Source organism: Trachemys scripta, chromosome 2 (assembly GCF_013100865.1).
Source record: "Trachemys scripta elegans isolate TJP31775 chromosome 2, CAS_Tse_1.0, whole genome shotgun sequence".
NCBI classification, from domain to species: Eukaryota; Metazoa; Chordata; order Testudines; family Emydidae; genus Trachemys; species Trachemys scripta.
In genome coordinates, this window is record NC_048299.1 from 153,296,748 (window position 1) to 153,313,600 (window position 16,853).

Genomic DNA, 16,853 nt, shown 5'->3' on the forward strand with positions numbered 1-16,853 from the left:
CTTGAAGAATTTCCTTGGTGGACAGGTCATCCCATCACTGCCTACTGCAGGGTTCCATGCATGGTCCTCTGAAGCAGCTGGCACTGGCCTCGGCTGGAGACAGGACTAGTCTGATCTAGTATGGAAATCCCTTTGTTCCTCATTTGTATCACAGTAGTTTCCAATGCAGGTCAGTGCTCCATTATGACAGGCACTGTGCAGATGTGGAAGAAGAAATGGACCCTGTCCTGAAGATCTATTGGTGACAGGAGACAGGACTAGACTTACCCATGAGCTGATCGGGTTTGGCAATTCTTATATTCCTGTGTTCCGTCTATGTAACGTTTATATTGTCATTCTCAGGTCTCCTTCCCCCTCTCTTCCCATACTCCACTGACAAGGTATGACAGAAGGCTGCTACCTCTGAAGAGAAGCAGGAACCTCTGATCACAGGCAGTTTGGAATCTCTGCATCTGATAGGAACATCCTTACTTCAGAGGGATTCAAAGTCAGAAAACACATAAAGCCCCTGTCAAGTTGATGTTCACACATGCCCAGCCATAGGTGAAAAGGCACAAAGATACGTTGTAAAATTCTATTTGAAGTGGGAAAGGAAATGGGAAAAAAAATGGAAATAAATAAACCAAAGCCATGCATCCTGGGTTTCTCAAACACATGAGCTGTCAGCAGCTGCCTATTTCATCTCTGTTATGCTTTGATGAGGATAGGGGAAAATGTGAAGCTTACAATTCTGAACCTCAATTTTATTTTCATAATATTGAGGCTTATCTTTGCCATTTTCTTACTTTCCCGGCATTACTTTTTTTCCTTAGTAAAAGTTTAAATTCTTTAAGTTTAAAGGCAATTTGCTTCTTCAGCTTCCTGTGATAAATTAAATATAAACCATAAGGCAATGGGTGAGCTGTAGAGGAAGCTCCTGTCAGGAGAGGTTTAAGCTATAAACCCCGCACTAGTATCAGGGATGTTTAGCCTGCTTTACATAATGCAACCGTATGTAGAGCTTCACTGTGCTTGTATGCGGTATTGATTAATACTTGTACAGATGGAAGCAGCTCATGGAAAATTATTCAAATAATAAAATGGAGTTGGGACAGATGAAGTGCTAAAAGGAAAACTTTGGTGGGCGTGTGGAAGAGAACAGTCTGGCAAATGTTCTGTGGCTGCTCTCTCATCCTTACAGTGAATGGTGGCCAAACTTCTCAAAGTTCAAGGATCAACACCCAAAAGCTCTGACGCTTCCCCAAACTTTTTGAGTTTGGCTGAGAACTTCATGAAAAACAGGTTTCCTGCTCAGATTTCTAGCATTCCTTGTTCCCATCCTGGCTGAAAATACCAAGGCCCTCAACTCAGCAAAGCTTAAGCATATGCTTAGCTTTAGGCTTATGCCCTTTTGACTTAAAATGGACTTAAGCATATACTTAATGTTAAGCATGTGCTTGAATGCTTTGTGAATAGGGATGGTCTGGTAATTTGGGTCCCCTCGTGGTATTTAGAACCTTCCTTTTTGCTCTGGGTCAGAACCCAGAAGTGCAAAAGCATTGATGGCATTTTACAAAAGAAAATGTTATCTGATCATGTCACAACTGATCCTTCAGAGCTATGGCTGCAGCTAAATGACCAAATCAGTGTTCAAATGTAGTGGTGAAATCATTCCTCAGGGTCCATATGATCCAAAATGGGAACCAGTGGAGCTGGTGGATTTATTCTGTAGATACCAGTCCACAAGGCGTTACACTCAGACCTCAACTCCTTTCACATGGACCTGTCATCAAATGACAATGAATGTTGACCTCTATCATCTTGGGTGGATTTGAACCAGCTGCAAAGTAATATATGCTCCATATCCCAATGCCGACTCTTTGACTAAAACCGCAATTTAGCAAAGCATTTAAGCATGTGATTAACTATAATCATGTACTTAAGTCCCATTGACTAGTTAAGCACAAGCTTTGCTGAAGATCTCAGCTTTGGAGTTAGATAGAAAGATCAGAAACACATCCTTGTTCAGTTGTTCTCTCCAAGTTTTCAATAGTTTGGAGGTTTATTGTTGTAACCAAGCATGACTTGAATATGAATTTCACACCTCTACAAGAGCAAGACAGTCAGGGTGCCACAAGCTTTGCAGCATAAGGAAAGTTCATTATGAAGTGCCCTTGTCGTACAATTTAGTGCTGATGCCAGTCATTTAAATACCTTGTAAAATGGAAGTGGATAGTGTAATGAGAAAGGCAATAACATTCTGAAATGTAGAATCTGCCTTTACTGGGAATGTATAATTAGTCTGGGATTCCATGAATAGGAATAGACTGAGCAGGTCAAATTCAGTCTTGACGCAAGCAGGAGTTACTCCACTGAAGTGGATGAAATTGTTTCCACTTATACCCAGTTCTGAATTGGCTCCAGAACAGAAAGAAAGAGAATGTGAGACAGAGGGTATAATGAGAAAGACAACTGACAAGTGGTAAAACTAAAAATTAAAACCTTAAAAATTAGGTTCTGCCAAGAGGGCTTGATCCAAAGCCCATTGAAGTCAATGAAAGGATTCCCATTTAGTTGACCTGCCTTTGGTTCTAGCTATTGTGTCCTCAAAGTTTCTCTTTTTAAAGCTCCAGATTTTTAAAAGCGCTGCTGGGTGAACGTTGGATGTTGAGAACTGTGGAATATCTGTCCCTGAGTTCTTTTGAAAACATGCCCAATGTAGGTGTGTGTGAGACTATGGATCTATGTTCATACAGGTCAATGTTTGCAGATCTGAACTCTGAAACTTAGATTTTCCATCAAGATTTCTCATAGTTCAATTTTTACCTGATCACTTTATTTTCTCAGGGGCTGAAAACCTCCAACCCCACTGAAATTGTCTGTGGTATAGAACATTCCTAAGAGATTTCTAGTTAGGTAAAGCCACATGAGTATAAAACAGTTATGTTTTCCACATTATGCTCTTAATAATTGAGATTTTAAAGCTGGTTGAATAGGAATGCATCTAAATAGAACATGTCTCACATTACTTAGAAAGATGATGAATTGCTCGACATGCAGTGCTAAATTTGGAGACTATCATCTGGATCTAAGGCTTGTTATTGTTGTTAAGGTGTATTTGAGCTGAGAATCGGCACAGGTAAGTGCTGCTAAGAAAATAAAGCCTAGTGCTGTGTCCATATACTGTACCTGAACCATTCAAACACCACAAAGGATCCATTCCCACATCATAGTAGGAAAGTTCAGATAATGAAGGGTCGGTTAATGGCGGTGGCAAGTTTGAGGACTGAAATACAAGCTTTTCAGAGAGTTTCCTCTTAGCAGTTTTTGTTGCACTTAGGGCTTGTCTACCTGGTACCACAATCTGAATGGGAGTGTGATTTGTAGAGCCCTCAATTGTTGCACTCTAATTGCCCATGTAACTAGGTGCCTTTTAGTTCATGCCACCAAGGTCTACACAGGGCAGCACTTTAGAGCACTCTAAAAATCACACCTCCACAGTCCAGACTGCAGCGCCATGTAGACAAGCTCATAGTTTGCTTACAACCCACTTAGCTGTATAGCCAGAGTGAAAAGTAATGGAGGAAACAAATTGAAAAGTAAAGAAATATTGTTTCGATTTCGAGCATTTTTAATGTGTTTTTAAAAAATTTCATTTAATAACACTGAAGGAAATTTTTAAACAAAAAGTTATTTCAGACTGAAAAATCAAAATGTTTTGTTTAGAAAATGCCAAAAAGAAAATCTCTTCCTCCCCCCCCCCCAATATTAGAAAATAATACCAAAGTGCTGTTGTCAAAGTTACGATTTTCCTTAAATAAATTTTGCACTGGTGAAGACAGTCAGTCAGGAGGGCAGCTTTTCAAAGCTGGTGAGCACCTGCAGCTGCCATTGACTTCAAAAGGATTTGAGGAAGTCCATCACTTCTGCAAATGAGGCCAAGGAAGACAAACCTCCTCTCTTCATCCACAGAGCAGGTACAGTGTCGGCAGAAACAGTGTGAGCCTCCCCAATGCATCCTGCCAATTTGCCTCAAACGAATCCAGAGCGGCCACTTTTGGGTAGAGGGAGTGACCTCAATCTCTTGCACATTCTCTCCTCAGCCTTTCCTCTGAAATTGCCAACAAGGGGCTAATTTGTTCCAGTTATGATGGGTTAGAAGGATGTGGACCCCTGTCTTGCAGGAATTGGATTAACTGCTTCTGACTCAGCAAGTAGCCCTCAGATGGCAACTGAAAGCTTTTAACCACTTAAAACTTGTCTCATTTATGCCAGTGACTTAGAGAGTTAGGATGGAGGGTTCAAAGAGCCTAACTCTCTTAAATTCTTAGGATAATCCCATCTTTAAAGTTCTATATTCCTGCAGTCGGCTATTGTTAATCCAATGCTATTTCTGAGCATCAAGAAACGTGGAGGAAGCAGAATGAAGAACAACACTCTCTGTGTGTGTGTGTGTATATATATATATATATATAAATGAATGAATGAATGGAAGGAGGTTTTGCAACCTTTAAATCTTTTCTTGTCATTTCATGTTCCTGCTGTTAAATTTTTGCGATGTTAATGTCATCCTGGGTTGGTAATATTTACAGCACCTAAATCAATGTTGAGGACACATAGAATATTGAAGGATCAACTCTACTTATTTCAAATGCACTTTAATATTTTGACTGCCAGACCAGAGTTCGGGAAATAACTGTGGCAGAATGATAATGAGAAGTTTAACAGTTTTATGATGGTTGAAGCTGACTTTATGAAAGTTGATAAATTTCATCTTGTAGGTTTCAATTTCTCATTCCCTACAGAGAGATGGGGAGAATACATTGATACTGCATTTCAAATTGGCTAGATCAGAAGGAACAGCAGCTAAAATCCATTACAACCCAATTACATCCATCAACTGAAGCTGTGTGCATTCATTCGTGAACATCAGCATTTAATCCATAAAGAGGAACTAATGAGAAATTTGAAAATGGAATCCACGCATCAGTAACTTTGGAGAGATTTTGCTGGGATTAATGAACTGCCAGAACATCGTCAACACACTGAAAACCTATTCTCTCTAGGTTTGTTTACTGACCAAAAGAAAGAGGCTTTTTTTCTTCCGCCTACTCGTCAGCATGTTTTATCTTGTGGTTTATTTTTTCAGAAGCATTCATGAAATTTCATCCACATTCAGAAACAAACTCTTATTTGTTGATAAGCCATTGGACATCTACCTGGATGGCTAGCTCCAAATATCCCCAGCCACCTATCCTTCAGATACCCATCTACTGCATCTATACGACTATCTACAGAGATCTTTCCTTGTATGAGTCTACGGGAGACTAAGGAATTGGAGCTAGACCATGCTACAAAGAACAGAACAGGATTAAGATATGCAGTTACTACATTTTAGCTGGCTGTAGCAATGTGGGAAAGTTGTAGAAAAGTTGCTGCAGTCCATTCATAAATTCACCTATGGAAAATGCTGTACTAGCTAATGGCTTGTCTGCTTCTCTGGCACTACCAGTAAGGTATTTGTCCAAAGAGTGCAGATTAAATTGAGCCCACAGGAGAATTAACCACTCTGACGGGAGTTAAAATGGATAGTAATCACAAAGATCTGACTAGGCTACCATATATAAACAAGGCAGTAAACCATCACTCATCAAGGTCATGCAGTTAAATGACAGCAAGTACAAATGATCTTTCTCGATGCTGCAGGGTATAATATTGCTGAATCCTTCTCTTTATCAGTTAATGGCCTAAAACTGTAATTATATTTTGGTTGTAGTTAAAATGCATATTAAGTCCTCCATGTCTTTCACCTGAAAGTGCATAATAACATGTGTAGGTATTTCAGGACCCATCAGTGAGAATCCTTGCAGGGCATATTGCACTCTGATACTCAATTGCAACTTGCAAATAAATCTCCCTTATGTTCCTAACCTTATTTTCCCTTGGTGCCCAAATGGCCTAGTGAGGGTGATGACTTAATATATATTTCTTATTATTTATTTTGATAGATCTCTGGCACATCCACCCGCCTTTGCTTAACACCAATCCAGCAATATTTCCTCCCAGGAATCACTCAACTCTGCACTGAAGCAGTGGAGCTGATCTCCAAGTAGACAGATCTGACAGGTAGCTCCTCTGAGATCCCCCTTTCTGATTGCTCTCCTGATGCAGGCATGACAGGTTTGGGCAGAGAAGAGAAGGATGGGAGGGAAAATGGGAAATAAAGCAACAGTATGTAATAGAAGAATGTTTCAACAGTAAAAGCTAAAGGAGAAGTTGTGCAGGGAAATCAGAGGGTTGCATGCCGGAGAGAGATAAGAGCGAAGCACCCTGTGTACTATAGCAAGCCTGAAGTGAAAGATACTGCCATGGTTATGGCACCAACTAAGGACTTGGAAGAATCTGGGTTCAATTCCAGGATGTGTCTAGGGCACTTAATCTCTCTGTGTCTCAGTTCCCTATCTGTAAAATGGGAATAATAATGCTTTGTTTATTTAGATTAAAAGCTGTTAAGGGTATCTCTTACTACCGGGCAGATTCTCAGCTGGTGTCAGTTGTCATAGCTCTACTGACAATTTATACCACCTCAGGATCTACTCTTATATGTTTGCACAGCATGAAGGGGCCTCCATATTGGTCAGGTCCTCTGGGTTCTACTGTAATGCAAATACATAAATAATAACAGTAATCATCTGAATTCTGCAGCAGTCCCATGCAGCAAACTGGAGATTCTGCAGCAGCTTCAGATAAATTATAAAAGGGAAGTGTTTATTTAATTAAAAATGTCAGTAAATAATATTAGGAATGCTGGGCTAAATGCACTATTTAACTTGATTCGAAACTCAGTTTATTTTGTATTACCACTACGTTTTCAATGTTCAGTACTACAGAATTTTGCTTTGAAAACATATGGAAGTATTGTAAAAGTTTTCAGGGGAAAAGGAAGAGGCTTTAGTATTTGGGTAGGGTGCAGCTGGACTTTTGGCACTTCGGAATATGAGAGGCAGTGTGGGAATGTAGGATAGCCACATTAGATAGCTGTGCTTGGTCGTGATGGGGAAGGATAGCTCAGTGGTTTGCGCATTGGCCCCCTAAACCCAGGGTTGTGAGTTTAATCCTTGAGGGGGCCACGTAGGGATCTGGGGCAAAATCAGTACTTGATCCTGCTAGTGAAGGCTGGACTCAATGATCTTTCAGGGTCCCTTCCAGTTCTATGAGATAGGTATATCTCCATATATTATGATATAATTAACATTGCTGACATTCAAATCACAATCATTAGGGTTCAGTGTCAACACCCCACAGAAGTGAACATGAGCAGCTCACGACTTTTTAAGGGCTCTTATTTCAGTTTGTCTGGAAGGCAGCAATTCCTTGGATCACACTCCATTAATCCATTCACTTGGATCACACTTCATTAATATTTGGAAGTAGTTCTCTTTTTTGAATATGAAACTTTAGGCGCTTGAGCACAATTCTACAGCCACAAGTTCTGCAGTCTGGGAATAGAGAGCTACTCCAAGCCCTGGCTGAGGCCCTGCTTCTCCCTTCTCCCTGTAAAACCCACAGGAAGGGAACGCTGCAGGAGGAAATCTCTGCAAGGATCCCCTTTTGGTGGTCCCGCTCCACAAGCCAAGTGTACCTAGACGGGGATCCACAGGAGGGAAAGGGTTTCCAAGCTGAACCCCTGTGCCTTGGCACTAGCTCTGCTCCCAATCCGTGTGGAGCTCTATCATATCAAAAATGAAGAGCAAATCAAAGACATCAAAAAGGAGACCAAGAGACATTTGGCTGCTCTATTCTACTCTAATGATCAGTGAAGGTGATTAGACAGCAGGACTCCCAGGTTCCATTCATAGTCTGGTGTCTTACTCGCTGTGTCACTTTGGACAAGTCACTTCCTCTCTCTCTGGCTCAGGGTACTCCATTTCTCGTCATGCTACAATTACCCTGAACGTGTGGTGTAGACTAGTACCATGAGTTTCCCCACTTTGTAGTATCAGGGTGGTAACACTTGCTTACCACACAGAGAGTGAGGAGTGATGTACTGCACAGACCTTGTGCATGTGCTTGAATTTCATCCAGGATGAGCAGTGAGGCATAATTCACATTTGCAATATTGTTTTGAAACCCACTGTCAAAGGTTGCATGTAAGAGCAAAGCATTATTAATAGATTGGACAGCCAAGAAGACAAGGAATGAGAACCCTGAGAAAAAGCTACAATAGGAGGCTGGAGATGGAAGCCACAAAGAACAAAGCGAAAAAAGAGGCAAGGGATAAAGGCAGAGGACATAATGTAAACAAGGATAAATGGTTTCACAGCTGTTTTAGACAATTACATCAGGCCATTTCCTAAAATCCCCTGGGGTTTTAAGCACAGAGATTTCTTCTTTACTTTCACTCTTTTCCCCCTAATGTTTAACAAAATAAAAGCTAGAAAATTCTTCCAAACAACTGTTGTTTTCTTCCATTCAGCATATATGGCCACTTTGACTATCATGGGGTATTTAAGTCTCTGCTAGGGAACAGCATTTGCAAGTAACAACAATCTCTTTTATTACCATTTCCCTTTCCTCTCTTCCCTTTAAGATGCAATTCATATGCTAGGTATCCTAAAGTACTTGACACGCGGTGGGAAAGGATAAACTATATAATAAAGATGAGAATGGTCAGGAATTAAAGTTAGATCCAAAATCCTGCAGCTTTTATTCAATCAATGGGAGGTATTGGCCAGTCTTTGGAAGTCAGTAGATGTTTTGCTTTAGAAAGGACTGAAGAATTTGGCTCTTCGTTCATAAAGTTGTAAGTTATGTATGCGTAGTGTCCCAACCCCTGACTGAGGCCTCTATGTGGTGTTCTATTTTATTAATTCATGGTGGCTGAATGCACATAATATGGTTGCAATCGGCTTGATCACATTCTGGGGTACACACACCCCTCAAATCCAAGGTAACCGTAGCTCTGTGACTCAGTTTCCCTTTGCATCAGCATAGTGACAGAGCTTTCCTCTGAGGAATTGAAAGCGTTATTATAATAATTCATTATTTGTTATTGTTTTGATCAGTGGAGTGGATGTGTGAACATGAAGGGCATGAAAAAATGTTTTAAAGAATTTGCATTCACAATTTGAAAATATCCTAAAGAAAACTTTTTAATCTCTTTACAATTTACAACTTCCCCTTTTTTCTCATTTGGCTGACGGGCATAATTCTCAAGCCTTTGAAATGGCCAAAAAAGTCATTGCCGAAGACATATGTTTTTGTCTGAGCCCCAGCTCTTACTTGACATGTCTGGGTTTTTTTTAGCCCATCTGAAACTGCCTTGGCAATTCTGAGGAACCCTTGAGGCATGAAATCCTCTATGTTAAACCTAAGATAGTATTGCTCATTTCAATCATCTAGATTATAGCCGTAGAAATGTCCTGTGCGTTAGATTTTATCACCAAAGACACTTCTATATCCATGCTTGCTTGAGGTTTAAGCCGGCTTAATGAGTTTTGCTCTAGACAGCAACTGGACTAACTTACCTGCTGTTTTTATGAAAGAGAGCTAAAATTTGTCTTGGTGAAACTTAATAGCTGAACCTTGTTTAGATAAAATCTTCCCAATCAAATTATTGCAGCAGAAACATCTAGTTTGGGTTTCAGCTGCTGCTGTCAAGTTCAGAGGCCAGCAACAGAAGAATGGAACTAGAAAAAGCCCTTATTAAACAGGCACCAAGGTCTGAGTGAGAGGTAGAGATGAGAGACTAATTCTACCCTTGTGTTTGCATGTGGTTCCCACTCACTTCAGTAATAGCCCAGAATGTGCATTTGGAGGGCTGCATACCCTTTAAGCCTGTCCCAGGACTTCTTGGCAGGAAGCTGCCCCTCTGACTCAAGTTGGGGTTCTCAGAGCTTTCCAGGTTCTCTGCTGTGGAGCCTGGCTCTGAGCCCTGGTTAGAGCTGGGGCTCCCAGGGTTTCCAGCTCCGTAGCAGGGAGCTTGGAAGCCCTGGGAGGTCATCAGAATGGTCCATCTAGCTCAGTATCCAATCTCTGACAGCAGCCAGTGCCAGATGCTTCAGAGGGAATGAAAAGAACAAGGCAACTTTGAGAGATCCATCCCTTGTCATCCAGTTCCAGTTTCTGGTAGTTGGAGATTTAGGGACACCCGGATTATAGGGTTGCATCCCTGATCATCTTGGCAGATATACAATGATAGATAAGTTCATAGAGGATAGGTCCAAATCTTTTCTGAACCTAGTTATACTGGCTCTGCAGCAGGGAGCCAGGAAACCTTGGAGTACTCAGGTCATTTGCATGGTGGGATTGCCCCCGGAGCTATCTATTCTGGAAGCCCAGGCTCCCTACCAGTAGGAAACCAGGCAGATTGTTTGCTTTGTTTAGGGCTGTAGCTTTAGTATTCTCCTTTATCCTCCTTTTAGAGAATATGAACATCTTTAAGAAATAAAGAGCAGGACAGCATCTCCTGGCAAAGAACAAGCAGTTTATCAGAACACCCACTTACTTGGGTTTTCGTGGAATGTGCACTGTTTTAATCTCAAAGTCATGGTTCTGTCATAAAAACTCCCATAAATCATATTCCAAGAACAGCTCCTTAACTACCTATTGTTTTCTTTTCAAATACCTATTGTTAATCTTCCTGACAGTTCTGACACTCATATTGCTGAGGCTTTGAATGCCACATGTTGCAGGCAGCCAAAAACTTCAAACAAAAAGGGAAAATAGGCACAGCACACACAAAGTATACACATGAATCCATTCCTCAATATGTAATGAAATATTTATATATACACACACTATATATATACACACATTCACTACTATGCAAAAACATTATATAAATACACACACACACTCGTACACAGACACTATGCACAAACTCACTATGATATATCTGTATAAATCATAGAATCATAGAATATCAGGGTTGGAAGGGACCTCAGGAGGTCATCTAGTCCAACCCCTTGCTCAAAGCAGGACCAATTCCCAACTAAATCATCCCAGCCAGGGCTTTGTCAAGCCGGGCCTTAAAAACCTCCAAGGAAGGAGATTTCACCACTTCCCTAGGTAACGCATTCCAGTGCTTCACCACCCTCCTAGTGAAATAGTGTTTTCTAATATCCAACCTAGACCTCCCCCACTGCAACTTGAGACCATTGCTCCTTGTTCTGTCATCTGCCACCACTGAGAACAGCCGAGCTCCATCCTCTTTGGAACCCCCCTTCAGGTAGTTGAAAGCAGCTATCAAATCCCCCCTCATTCTTCTCTTCTGGAGACTAAACAATCCCAGTTCCCTCAGCTTCTCCTCATAAATCATGTGCTTGAGACCCCTAATCATTTTTGTTGCCCTCCGCTGGACTCTTTCCAATTTTTCCACATCCTTCTTGTAGTGTGGGGCCCAAAACTGGACATAGTACTCCAGATGAGGCCTCACCAATGTCGAATAAAGGGGAACGATCACGTTCCTCGATCTGCTGGCAATGCCCCTACTTATACAGCCCAAAATGCCGTTAGCCTTCTTGGCAACAAGAGCACACTGTTGACTCATATCCAGCTTCTCATCCACTCTGACCCCTAGGTCCTTTTCTGCAGAACTGCTACCTAGCCATTTGGTCCCTAGTCTGTAGCAGTGTATAGGATTCTTCCGTCCTAAGTCCTCTGCACTTGTCCTTGTTGAACTCATCAGGTTTTTTTTGGCCCAATCCTCTAATTTGCCTAGGCCCCTCTGTATCCGATCCCTACCCTCCAGTGTATCTACCACGCCTCCCAGTTTAGTGTCATCTGCAAACTTGCTGAGAGTGCAGTCCACACCATCCTCCAGATCATTAATAAAGATATTAAACAAAACCGGCCCCAGGACCGATCCTTGGGGCACTCCACTTGAAACCGGCTGCCAACTAGACATGGAGCCATTGATCACTACCCGTTGAGCCCGACGATCTAGCCAGCTTTCTATCCACCTTACAGTCCATTCATCCAGCCCATACTTCTTTAACTTGGCGGCAAGAATACTGTGGGAGACCATATCAAAAGCTTTGCTAAAGTCAAGATATATCACATCCACTGCTTTTCGCTCATCCACAGAGCCAGTTATCTCATCATAGAAGGCAATTAGGTTAGTCAGGCATGACTTCCCCTTGGTGAATCCATGCTGACTGTTCCTGATCACTTTCCTCTCCTCTAAGTGCTTCAGAATATCCCGACACACACAAGTTTGTGTGTGTATATATATGTGTGCAGATGAACAGACAAAAGGTGTGTAAGTGTGTGTATATGTACGTGCGTGAGTGTGAATAAAATATAGCTTCACCTAGCTTTTCCCCCCACTTTTTGCACATGAATGCAGCATTGTAACAAGTCGCATTGGATTCCCTCTCCTTGATCATTCATGTTGTGTCACATCTGATGATGTGAGAGAAAGTGACTGTTGTATGAGCTCACAGAAAGGCTCACGTGGCGTGCTGAGGAAGCAGCATTAGGCTCAGAAGCTGGACTCCCAGGTCATGCAGGTTGGGCGACCACTGCAGCTGCACCATTGTAGCGCTATTGTGGAGACACTTACTACAGTGATGGAAGGGGTTTTCCATCGCTCTAGTCAATCGACCTCTCTGAGAGGTGGTAGCTAAGTTGAAGGAAGAATTCACTGGGATTTAGGCTGGCTTAACTATAGCTCTTGGGAGTGTGAAAAATTCACACTCGTGAGCAACATAGCTATGCCAGCCTAAGTTTTAGGTGTAGACCAGCCCTAAGTATCTATGTGGCCCGCACAGCCTTGCACTAACCGTTCACTAATAAGCTTTGAAGTGGGGTAGATCAAAGCACACTAAAGAACTATTAACGAGTGTCAGCTGAGTCCACACAGACCCTTAGTGCAGGGCAGGCCAGTGTAGGGTAGAGTCACACCCTGGCTTGCCACAAACTTAATCAGTGGTTCTCAACCTATTTACCATTGTGGCCCACCTATGCAGCTCTCTCTGTGTTATGTGGGCTGCAGCCACACAATATATATACAAAGGATGGCCAAACCGCGGCTCTTTTACAGTTAAAGTGCGGCTCGCGGAGCCCCCCATATCCTCTCCCCCCATTCTCCACTTACCAGACTGGGACGGGAGAAGTTCAGGGCTTCTGCCCTGTGGCAGGATGGTGGGGCTAGGGGCTTCTGCCCTGTAGGGTGGTGGGTCTTGGGGCTGAAGCCCTGAGCCCCGGCAAATGCACCCCGCAGGGCTGATGTCCTGGCATACGCGTCCGGCTCTTGAATTTCTGAAGATTATCGTATGCAGCTCGGAGGATCAGTAAGTTTGGCCACCTCAATAAATACGACCTGTACGGCCCTGAGGAAGTCACATGGGCTGCAGCTGCGTGCTGATCTGGCCGCAAGTGGTCCACTGGCTGCGAGTTGAGAACCACTGAACTAAATGTTTGTGTAGTCAAGCCCTAAATCTACAATCTATTATTTTCAACTGGGTGCTAAATTCATCCAAATGAGTTCTCCCAACTCTAATTAAAGTGCAGCTTGTCATATCCCTTTCTTGCCTGTGACCTCTAGATACAGCATGTCTTTTTCTTGTACTTGTTGTTTATTGCAGAAAAAACTGCAAACTACCAGACGCATCTAAAATCCAAACATATTTTCACTTTCCCACAATTATTTAACTGTCTCCCTAATTAATTCCACAGCCTGAAATAAATTATTGACTTAGCAGACTCTCTTGTTTTCCATGACAGCTTCAGCAGTAAACAGACTATTAACAATTCATAATGAGTAGTTCTTGTTTTTTTTTTTCTGTGTGCTAATTTGGTTCTCCATTAGAGACATCCTTAGACTGTGCTCATACCCTGTCTGGAGATTCAGGGTGAGTGTGACACCAGGTGACTGTCATGTATGGGGCTTTCTAGCAGGGAAAGTACTCAGCGTTGGCAAAACAGTTTTATTTTCTGGATGAACAATTCACACTGAAGCAACAAGTGAGAAGATCTTTTCTTTCTGCTCCTTCTTTTATTCCCCTTGGTTTGTGGCCAGTGATTGTTCTAAAGGTCAGAGGGTTTGAGTCTCATCTCAGACCCATGTAAATAAAGATTAACTCCATTTAATGGAGCTTCACTAGCAAAACTAGTCCTTGAGGAGAATTACTCTGTCTTTGTGTTTACATTGTGGTGTCTGGGTGGTAAATTAAGATTCCTGGACTTTATTCCCAGGTTTGCCACTGATCCACATGTGACCCTGGGCAAGTCCCTTAGCTTCTCTGTGCCTCTGTTTCTCTATCAGTAAATTGGGGAAAATGATACTGACCTGCCTCAAATCCTGTTATGAAGCACTGTGGGTTAGTAGATGTCTATCAATTGACTTCAGTTGGCTCTCAATCAAAATCTTTGAGATTGGACATCAGTTGGTCCAGTAAAAGTGATTACCTCACCCACCTTGTGTGTCTCCTCTTTTTTCATAGGAGAGGCTTTCTGCAACTTTAATCTCCCCTTTTAAAGATTATGGGCCAGATTTTTACACCTGTAATTATTTCCAGGCTGAACAAATGACACTTGGATGTTTACCCAGCACATGGATGCTATCAATTATTTAGGCTTCTAAGTGACATTAATTCAGCTTCCAATCATCTGTTACTTTACTGCCTCGCATGGTCTAGTAGCAAGGGAGTTGGACAGGGAGCCAGGAAACCATCCATTTCTGATTCAGTCACTGACCCTGTTGTATGACCTTGGGAAAGTCATTTTATCTACACTGGGGTGGATAGGAAGGATAGTTTAGTGGCTACAGTACTGCCCTATGGCCCAGAAAACTAGGGTTAGTTCCTGACTTAGCCATATGCTCCTTGTGTAGCTATGAGCAAGTCACTTATTTTACTATGTGCCTCGGGTCCCTATCTGTAAATCAGGATGTTGTAAAGATAAAATTGGTTTTTGACTGGGAAGGTGCTCAGATGCTATGGGGGTGATAAATAGACACCCACAAAAATATGGATGCAAAAATACACCCCCGGTTCAACATCAGACCCTATATCATTAGGCTTTGTGTGTACCTTTCTCCTCCTCCTCTTCTTTTTTTTTTAAAGGTCTTTGCAGCAGCTAAGGGCTAGAGGTAAACAAAGAGTTAAACCAGCTGATGAAAAGGAGATATTTCAATATATAACCACAGGAAATATGAGCTCTGCCAAGATGAAAACTTTTAATTTTAAGGGCACATATTATTTGTGCAGTCAAGTGGAACAGCGACATGGTACTGCATAAAATAAATGGAATGTCATGTAAACTGATCTGAAAATTACTGGTAGTTACACTATTCCCCGACAAAATGATTCACACTAATTCAAAGAACTGTTTCCTTTCACTGTCAAAAGCCTTAATGCCTAAGCATGGGGGAAGAGCTGGTTACTGCAAGTTGCAGTATGGACTTCATTTCACCTCTACGTGCTGGACTGATAAGATCCATGTCTGGTGGGCTTATGTCTAAAAAGAGAGCCCAAGGATAGCTAGGGTATCTTGGTCTCATATGTTTCACTGGGCCTCTGCACACCATGGAACATGTTCATAATGATGCTGAGGTCCTTGTGATGCATGCTGCTTTGCATCTGTTCATTGCTATAAAAGAAGCAACAAACAGCCTTTTCCCAGAAGGATGTATTTATTGGCAGATAAATCTCTGCAACTGTACTGTAATGTACTGCTTTTCTCCTTATTTTAACTAGTTTTTTGTTCACAAGTGAATTTGATTATGAAACTGTCCAAACACTGAGGGTGAACTTCATCCCTTTGCAAAGGGGACAACCACAATGCCCATGCTCCAAGCCCTTAAAATAGAATTTCACTCTGAAAGAGCTTTTAAGAGACATTCAATGAACATGTCATGATTAGCAACTGCTGTGTAATTACCTGAGTGTACTCACTCCCCTACTGGGAGAGAAGAAAGGGACAAGGAAGACTGAATGTAGAGCTGGTCAGACAATGGAAAGTGTTTTCTGGGAACAAAAATCCATCTTAATGATATTTTTGCAGGGTTTTTTTTAATGAAAATGAAGAAAAAAAATTGTTTTGTTTTTTTGAAAGTTTTGATGTGGTTTTTACACACCTTCAAAAATAAAACCCAGAAAGCAAGAAAAAATTGTTTCCACCCTTCTCCCCCACTTTGATCCAAAATAATTTTGGCCAATATTGTTTTTATGAACTCTAGTATAATACATCTTGGTATCCTGAATGTTCTCTCTAATTCCCCTGTTTGTCAGAAACACCCAGCATAAATCCTGGCTCCACTGAAGTCAATGGCACAGTTCTCGTTAACTTCAGTGGGGCCGGGGTTTCCCCCCACATGTGACATGTTAATTCTCTTCCAGTGGGGGAGGTTTCTCCATCTGTGGCAATTAGCATCATGTAGTGGCTAAGAATAAAATAACTTGCACAATGGGACTGTACCACAGAAAAACAAGAAAAATGGCAAAAATAGCAAGTGACCTACGCCAGCCTTTTAGTTTGATCTTCTAGAAGTGGGTGAGAAAAGAAAAGAAGGAAAAGATCACAAAAGGAGAGGAAATAAAAATGAAACTTTGAATACAAATACAATTATATCTCATTGGGCAAAATCCATAAGCAGTTTCTAGCAATGCCCACCTGATTCGCTCATTGAATTGCGAAATGAGAGAATATAAATCAGAGTTGACAACGAGGTCTTGTTTCCCTCTTTAGAAGCTTTAACTGAATAATAAATCATTCAGTTGCAGCATACAGAGGACCTCTTAGGATTCAGTCCCATTCTCTTTGTTAGTGGCTGCAAGAACAAATCCCTACAATTCAGCGCATACAAGCCATCTCTTACGCACGCATACACACACACACACACACACACACACACACACACACACACACAC